The sequence below is a fragment of the Dromaius novaehollandiae genome, unplaced genomic scaffold (genome assembly GCF_036370855.1).
Source record: "Dromaius novaehollandiae isolate bDroNov1 unplaced genomic scaffold, bDroNov1.hap1 HAP1_SCAFFOLD_63, whole genome shotgun sequence".
Taxonomy (NCBI): Eukaryota; Metazoa; Chordata; class Aves; order Casuariiformes; family Dromaiidae; genus Dromaius; species Dromaius novaehollandiae.
The window spans coordinates 436,349-444,747 of NW_026991442.1; the positions used below are offsets into that span (position 1 = coordinate 436,349).

Below are 8,399 nucleotides of genomic sequence, written 5' to 3' on the forward strand. Positions count from 1 at the left end.
AATAAGAAGTTATCCTAAGCTACCTAGTTTGAACATTCTTTCTGAGCTTCCCAGGGCTGTCTTGTAACAGTTTCCCACAAATCAAGCACACCCCCGGCCTTTTCAAGTAGCATTTTTACAAACACATTGCAAGGTTTGCAACTTTCCCTTTTACACTGATTGGAGAGTAATGTACAGACAATTATACTACTGCTTACACACCAATTTACTGTTACACATGCTCGGGGAGGGGTCTTCACCCGGGCGTGGGGCTTTTTGGCCTATGGGAGTGATTTTTTGTGTTTTATGGAGGACAGTTCAGTTAGGGATAGATGCACCTCCAATTCTTTTGCCAAACTGGCAACACGTACGGAGAAATACAGCATTTTGATGTAGTGTTTCTTTAGGGCTTTAGCAGGCAGAGTCCCAGCGGGGCGGGGGAGGAGAGCTGGGGCACAGGCTTGGCCCTGGAGCCCCCCCGCCTGTCAGCAGCTGCCCCCGGGCCAGCTCCAGAAGCGCAGAGCTGGCGCCGGCGCTGGGGCAGAGCGGCGGCAGCGGGGCGCGAAGGAGAGCAGCGAGCGAGGCCGGAGCAGGCGCTGGCGCGGAGCTGCCGAGCAGCGAGGCGAGCGCAGGGGCGCGAGCGTGTGGGCAGAGAGCCGGGCTGCCCCCGAGGGGCTCCTCGAGGGCGGCAGCAGCACCCCCGGCCGCCAGCATGCCCGGGCTGCCCGCACAGGGCGGCGCCGGCGCCGGCGCGCGGAGGGAGCGCGGGCCGCGGCGGGGGTGCGCGGCCCCCTGCGCCTCCCGCGCGGAGGGCGCCCCTGAGCTCACAGAGGGGCCCCGCGCTGCGCTGCGCTGCGTCGTGCTGCGCGGTGTTGCGCTGTGCTGCGCTGCGCTGCGCTGCGGTGCAGTGCGGGGCTCTGCGCTGCGTCGTGCTGCGGGGCGGTGCAGGGCGGGGTGCTGCAGGGCGGGGTTTTGCGCGGGGCTGTGCCGCGCCGCGCCCCGCAGACGCCGCTCCGCGCGCGCGTTGCTCGAGGGCGCCGGCGGGGGGCGGCTGCTGGCGCCGGGCAGCATGGTGCGAGCGCGGGGGGCGTCCGGCGCCGGGCGGCGCCTGCTGCTGCTGCTCGGGCTCCTGGCGGCGCTGCGTGCCCGGGACAGCCGGGCTGCTCCGCGGGCAGCGCCGGGCCCAGGTAGGGCGGGCGGCGCCGGAGGCGGAGGCGGAGGCGGCGCGGCAGGCTGGGGGCGGCGGGGCCGGCTGGCGAGCGGCCGGGGCGGCGGGAGGCGGCGTCGGGGGCCGGGAGCGGCTGGGCGAGGCTCGTGGGGCCGCGGGGAGGGGGGTGCGCTGGGGGGCGGCGGGGGCCGGGGGCGAGAGCTGTGCCTGGAGCGGCGCCTGGCGCTGGCTGACGGGAGCTGTTGTCCCCGCGGGCGGTTGCAGCGGTGCCCGGCGGCGATGGCGATCCAGCTGCGTGGCCGGACGCCGGCGCCGAGCCTCGCGGACAGGCTGGAGGTGAGTCCTCGGGGGACCTGAGCTTCCCTGGCAAGAGCAGAAGCGTGCCTTTCCTGGCGCCGCTTTGGCCTGGCGCTGGCCGGGGAGCTCTCGTGCCCCCGCAGTGCGAATGCTGCTTCGTGTCCTCCGGCGCTGAGGGTTGCCCCTTTGCAGAGCGCTGGCTTCCTTGGTGGAGGTTAGAGAGCTCCGCGGAAGAAGGGGCCGAGGGGCCGCGTGTTTGTTTGTCTTGGGGGTGCTTGGGGGCTGTCTGTGGCAATACATGATGAGAACTGCTCCCATCGGTGGTTGCTTACAGATGTGGCTGAAGCTGAGGATTATCCAGCTTCTCAGCTGCATCCCGTTGCCGAGCCTCCAGGTCTTCCCAGGGGTACGTAGTCAGTTTTTACTTCCCTGAAAGAACAAGAACTTTCCTTGTGCTATTTTGCTCCCATGAAATTGTGCTTCATACTTCCTCTGGGGTCCAAGGGCCTTACAGCCGCAGGGGAGTCCCAGGGGTAAGTTGTGAGCATTTCTTTCCTTTGAGAGCTGCCAGGCAAAAGGTCCTCTCTGCCCCTCCACAGCTTTGGGACTATTGACCTACATATATGTCCCATGTGATGACGTGACCCCCCCTTCCATTCATTACAACTGCTTTGTGAAGAAGTTGGTAGCAGCTTCTAAGGAAAACTTGCCACCTCTGTGCTGGGTTTCTGCTCTGCCTGTAGGCTTTGGTGATCCAGCATTTTGGCTGTTTCCTCTTCCTGACCCTCAGGACGATCCCCAGGGTAAGTACTGAATATGTATTTGCTTCGTAGAAGAAGCTTTTACGTTTCCAGCTTTTCCTGGTGGTGAGTGTAACTGAATAAGTCGTTGGCTGATGCTCAGAGGCACAGAAGAGCAGAGTGGGACTCGGGAGGCCTTGAGAGATGTGCCCCGGGGTGCTTTGCCTTGCAAAGTCTTTGTGCTGCTTCCAAAGCCTGCTGCAAAGCCAGCGGGCTTGCTGGGGTTGAGTTTACAGCTTGTGTGAACTCCGGGGTGTGCTCTCCCGCAGCAGCTCTGTGCCTGCTTAGATTTATGGCCGTACGGTGCCACTGCAGACACCCGCTAAGCGTTTGCAAGGTGCACATGAGCAGAAGTATGGTGTAATTGTGTGTTCCCCGTCATTCACCACCCTTCAAATCCGAAGTTGTCTATGGAAATACATGATGAGAACTGCTCCCATCTGTGTTTGGTTACAGATGTGGCTGTAGTTGAGGTTTCTCCAGTTTCTCAGCTGCATCCCGTTCTTGAGCCTGCAGGTCTTCCCAGGGGTATGTAATCAATTTTTATGTCCCTGGAAGAATAAGAACTTCCTATGTACTATTTTGTTCCTGTGAACTTGTACTTCCTACTTCCTCTGCAGGTGGTTCAAGCGCTTCTGTGGAAGTATGTTGCAGCACGTAATGAAAACTTGTCTTGTCTGTGTTTGCTTACAGGCCTTCCTGCAGGCAGGGGCCTTCCAGCTTCTCAGCTGAATCCTGTTTCTCAGCCTCAGGAGCATGCCAGGAGTAAGTGGTGGAGATGTATTCCCTTCCTGGGAGGAGCCTGTGGTTTCAGAGTTGTGTTCGTGGGCCGTGTAGCTTCAGTCCTTGGCCGAGGCTCATGCCTGCAAAAGAGCAGAGCGGGCTTTGGGAGGGCTTCAGAGATCTGCGGTGGGTGCTTTGCCTGGCTGCTCCAGCCTTGTGCTTTTCCAGTGCCTACAGCAAAGCCAGCAGGCTTGTTGGGGTTGAGCTTAGAGCTCAGGTGAACTCCAGGGCATCCTTTCCCAGCATGCTTGGATTTGTAGCCACGTGGTGCCTGTGCAGGCACCCGATAAGTGTTTGCCAAAGACTCAGGAGCGGAAGGGCAAGACGAGTGCCTTGCTGTAATGAGACATTCCATGCTCATTCGCTACCTTTCAAATCTGAAGCAGCATATGGAAAGAGGTAACGAGAGCTCTGCTCGTCTCTTTGGTTGCAGATGTGGCCGCAGGAGATGGCTATGCAGCCTCTCGTCTGGATGGCCAGGCAGAGTCTGTGGGGAGTCGTACAGGTGAGTCGTGACTCTTTGCCTACTCTTTTGGGTTATTTGAAAGAAGCAGCATTTACTTGTGCGGATGTTGTTCATGTGCAATTTAACTTAATACTTTGTTTAGGTCCTCAGCGCAGAAAGTACAAGGCCCAGAGCAGAAAGTCGTCTGAGAAATATTCTAAACTCCTTCAGGACATCTTGAAGGACTTGGAGAGAGCAGCTGGTGGGTAGATTTCACTCTGTGTTAAGGGAGATCATTGTAAACGTGAGGTTTTAGAAACAGCTATGGATAAGCTGTGGCTTACGCAGGAGAAAGGGATGGATCAGAGCCTCGCCGCAGTGACGCACCACGTCACACCTTGCAGGCATTGGCAAGCCGCAGAGCTTGTTGAGGGTCTCTTCTGCAAGCGTGTTCTTCACCGCGTTTGTTAATGTTAAGGTGCTAGAGTGTGGGAAGTGTCCTAAAGCAAGGCGGGAGCGGCTTTCTGAAGATGACCTTTGTCTCTGGTGTGTGGAGATGCTTGCAATTAGTCTCTGGGGAATCCCAGAGGTGAGGCGTGACTCTTGGTTTACTGTGAGAGGCGCCGTGTGCCTAGCCAAAGGTCAGGCAGGCCCCTCGGCCGCTGTGCGAATCTAGACCTACCCAGGGCATGGCAACATCCCTTTCAGTGCACTGGAGTTCCTTTACAAACACGTGTATTGCCCCAGGTATTCTACCCTTTTCTCCTCCGTGTGTAATTACAGATGTCCCTCAAGTCACTGAAGCTTCTGCAGCTTCTCAGGGGCTGGAGCCTCTGCTCGAGCCTCAGGGAGATCTCAGGGGTAAGTAGTCTGTCTTCCTTTCCTTTTGATTCTTCTATTAGTATTTTCTCTTTTTTCCTCTTTTATTGCCCTCCTGGGGAATCCAAGGTGCCCAGCACACATGCCCTCCCTGAAGCCCAGGGGCACAGGTAGGGGCAGCGCTGGTTCAGGCTTTCACTGGCCAGTGGGCTCTTGCCCCTGAGAAGTGTCAGTGAGCTTTCTTGTCCGCCGGTGCCAAGAGACCAGAATCAGCCATAGTAACACCACGGCATGTAAAATTGCCTGGGAGTCCCAAACACGCAGTGAGATTATCAGTCCTGCAGAAGCCAGGGATGTATGGGATTGTCTCCTTTCGTCCAGGCCTTGCTGGTGACAAAGATGCTGAGGCTGCAGCACGTTTGTGAATGCGCCCTGAACACAGTGGCAAGAGCTTGGGGCTCAGTGTACCGTATGTGACTGTTACGCGTACTGTGTGGTGGAGTTGGCATGATGAGCCTTGGTCCTCAGGAGGCCTTTTTCCCCAGCTGAACCGGCTACAGGTTTTTCCTGCCCTCTTTGAAGGAAAGGATTCAATGTCATCTTGCCAATTCTCAAAAAGGCACCAAGTGGCATGAGAATGAGAGGTTCCCATGCAATTGTCTCGTCTCCCCACCCGTACAGCAGGTGTTGCTGCCTGTATTGGTTATCTGGAAGATTTTGTGCGCTTTGATTTTTCTCTACAAAGGACACATTGGGCTAGTGAGCAGGTGCCCACCCCGAAATGCCAGGTTTTGTTTCTGAGCTTTTTACTGAAGCCTTTTGAAAAGGATTGCCTCCTGAAGATACCATGCGGAAGTGATGAGGATCAGTTCCTTCTGATCAAGCTGTCTGGCTTTCTTTCCAAAGAGAATCATCAGGAGAGCCTGGAGAAGGAGACCTTTCCGGCAGGAGGCAGTCACAGCCTGCCAGCCTCTGATGAAGAGAGAGAGGCAACTCAAGCAACAGGCATGCCAGGTACTTGCTGTCCATTGTCATCCGCTGTAGGAAATCAAAAGCCCTGTGTGTCTGCAGGCTCTTCCCTTGGGGCCTGCTACTGCACAGCATGTCAGCGGCCAAATGTTAAAGTCTTAGGGCATTGGAAGTGTTCTAAAGCAAGCCAGGAGCGGCTTTCTGAAGATGTTTTTTGCCTCTGGTGTGTGGAGATGATTGCAATTAGTGTGCCAGACATGTGCATATAAACCTTTGTGGGTCCTATGAGATAGCCTCACTTCCCACACCATGCAGCTCCCTGGGATTTCGGAGCTTTGCCGTTTGGGGAAGGAGGCAGTTTTAACCACATTGAGCGCAAGTTAGGAAACACGACTCTTAATCGACTAGACCTCCTGCCCCACCTGCATCTCAGAACTTGCAGGGAGTCCCCAGAGGCCCTAGGCACAAAAGGAGTACCAAGTGGGATCCCTGCTGTGAAAGGAGGTCCTAAATGATGCCCTGATTCACAGGCCGGGCAGGGGTTTGGAGGGAACCTCATGCCTCCTTCTGCATGCTGTGTGCCTGAGCAGTGCTGAGGCTTTACCTCTCTCTGATTCTTGACAGCGCTTCCAAGTGTGTCACAGCCCGGAGAAGCCCTGCACGACAGGAAATACGCCTTTTTTCCAAAGCACCGAGGTACTGAGCAGTCTTGCAGGGATGCCTAAGTGAGAGAGGAGTCCTGAAGACTGGGAGCATACGAGTGGTGTTTGGAAGACCAGAGGGCGAAGGAAGGGGAGGTGGTGCCTGTGCTGGAGAAAAGGCAAAGGGAGAGAGCCAGGTTCAGGTGTCGTCTTTGCCGCAGGCTGCCGCAGAGGTGCCCACCCTGGCTGCTGGGCTGAGCAGCGCAGCCAGCACCCACCATTTCGGTTGGAGCCGGGACGTGGTGTAGCCCGGAATAGCAGTGTCACTGGCTATGGAAGCAGGAGCCCAAGAGAGCCGGACTCTTTTCCCTTGGGGCAAGTGTGCTGACCTGGGAGGGAAGAGTCAGGGTGGCACTCCCTGGACCCGGGATGGCTTTTGTCCACGTCGCTCAGAGGAGTTACTGGTAAACCAGATGAGCACCCCTGTGTGCTCTCCTTCTGGCCTGATGAGTTTTGTTCAGTGGGCTGACTTGTCTCAAAGTGTCAAGAGGATGCCTCCGTGAAACAGCCCTTTTGAGCCTCAGAAGGGCGAGGGAGCACCAAAGGGATTGTGGGATGTGAAGGATTGCCAGAAAGGGAGAGCAAACCCCTCCAATTGGGAAGCCTGGATTATGGCCATCCCAGAAGGTAAACAAGGCTGAGAGGCTAAAGAGAGACTCCAAAGCGTGCTGATTTGCAATGACCTGGGGACTTTGCTGCTACTGAAACCAAGCAAGTGTTGCCGTCCCCGAGATTTCCCTCCTTCAGAGATGCTAAGAAAGGGAAAAAGAAAATTTCCTGGGAATGTCAAACAGACTGTGAGATTATCAGCAGTGCAGAACACAGTAACATATGGCCTTGTGTAATTTCCTCCAGGTTTGGCTAGTGGGAGAAGTGCAGCTGCCGCAGAGCCAAAAGACATACAAAAGCATTGCACGGTACGCACTGCAACGGTCTTGGGTATCCTCTTGGCTGGAGCAGCGTTGTGTTGCCTAGTTATTTGGCTGATGAGGAGGAGGAAACGGTGAGTTCACTGTTTTTTTTCCCAAAATTCTGTATTAGACAGCTGCTATTAGTAAGGAAGAGTTTACAGATGTAGTCTTCTGGAGGGCAAAGTTAGCTGCTGACAGTACTCTGTTGAGATTTCTGGTGTAAGAATTTCTATTTGAGCCCTTAGTTCATAGCAATGAGTATTCTTTTCTGAAAGCCATTCTTACTGTTGCCAGTATTACCTAATACTGACACTGTTGCTAAAAGAGAAGACCCAGCCATAGACGAAGGCAAAGCCAAGTCAGGAAGAGAAACAAAGAAGGGTGAGATTGCCATAGCAAGTAAGAACTGCAGTAGCTACAGTCCACTCTGAGGGAATTTGGGAAGAGAAATCACCTTGTTATCTAATGCCATTAATTCCAAATGTGCTCCTCAGCCTAGCTGTCGGAGCAACTCAGGTGATGGTGATGACTTCTTCCCAGCTCTAGGCATGGCTCTGGGAAAGGACGCTGTAACATCTGAACCTGGACACTCCCAACGAGTGTGTTTTCAGGGCAGGCAGTGATTTTGTACTTTGGATACATATTGCGAAGAGCGTGTTAAGGGCATTCATGGCAGAAGAAGTTGTGATCTTGTTTCCTCGAGGATCCCCTGAGTAGTCGCTGTCAGTCAAATACTATAAGTTGAGTGTTGGTCTTTGTCAGGCACACTGCGAAGTGAGACTCTGCAGCTCTCCTAGATTCTGGCAGACTGTGCACGTACTTCAGTGTCTGCTGTTTCTCAAACGTAGATCCCCTTCCCAGCATGTGCAGAGAAGGCAGGTCAATGTGGTATGGGCCAAGAAGGACTTGAGAGGCCCCTGGGCTTGGGTGGCTGGTGCAGAGAAGCAAAACCAAAGCTGTGCGGGTGCAAGTGTGCCCTGTTTGCTACTTGTAGCTTTCAGTACCACGCTGCTGCTACTCAGAGGCAGGGTGCCAGGCCCCACGGGGGCTGCACGCCGCTCCCCCGGCACCCCCGCGTCAGCTGCGGCCCGGCCCAGCCAGGCGGCCGACGGGGCCCAGAGCTGCGGCCCTCGGAGCCCGTCCACGCCGCGGGGCTGCTGCAGCCCTGGCAGGTCCAGGCTCTCCTCTGCCCTGGGACCCACAGCCCGCCTGTCCTGAACAGCCACCTCTCCCCGCAGGAACCTCCGCGCAGCCCAGAGATCCAGACCAGATGCCGGCGGCCGCCTCTCGCGCCAGGACAACCGGCCCACCCGCCCCGGTGCTCCGGAGAGCCGGACGCAACACCAGCGGCCGCCACGCGCACCTGGAAGACCGGCCCGCCCACCCTGGCGCCCCAGAGACCCGGAGCCCTCACGCGCGGGCAGCCGCCCGCCCCGCCCGCCCCCCCCACGGCCCTCGCGGCCCCCCAGCGCTGCCCCAGCACCTGGGCACCAGCAGACCGTGGCTGCAGCCCAGATGCAGCCGCTG

At 56.7% G+C, this 8,399-nt stretch overlaps 1 long non-coding RNA gene across 1 annotated transcript; it reads left to right on the plus strand.

Moving 5' to 3' along the window:
- The first annotated feature begins 4,260 nt into the window (after nucleotides 1–4,260).
- Nucleotides 4,261–6,872, plus strand: LOC135326546 (uncharacterized). The gene is made up of 4 exons (XR_010386898.1): nucleotides 4,261–4,333; nucleotides 5,198–5,305; nucleotides 5,885–5,956; nucleotides 6,817–6,872. It is a non-coding gene; the product is annotated as an uncharacterized LOC135326546 (long non-coding RNA).
- The last annotated feature ends 1,527 nt before the right edge of the window (nucleotides 6,873–8,399 follow it).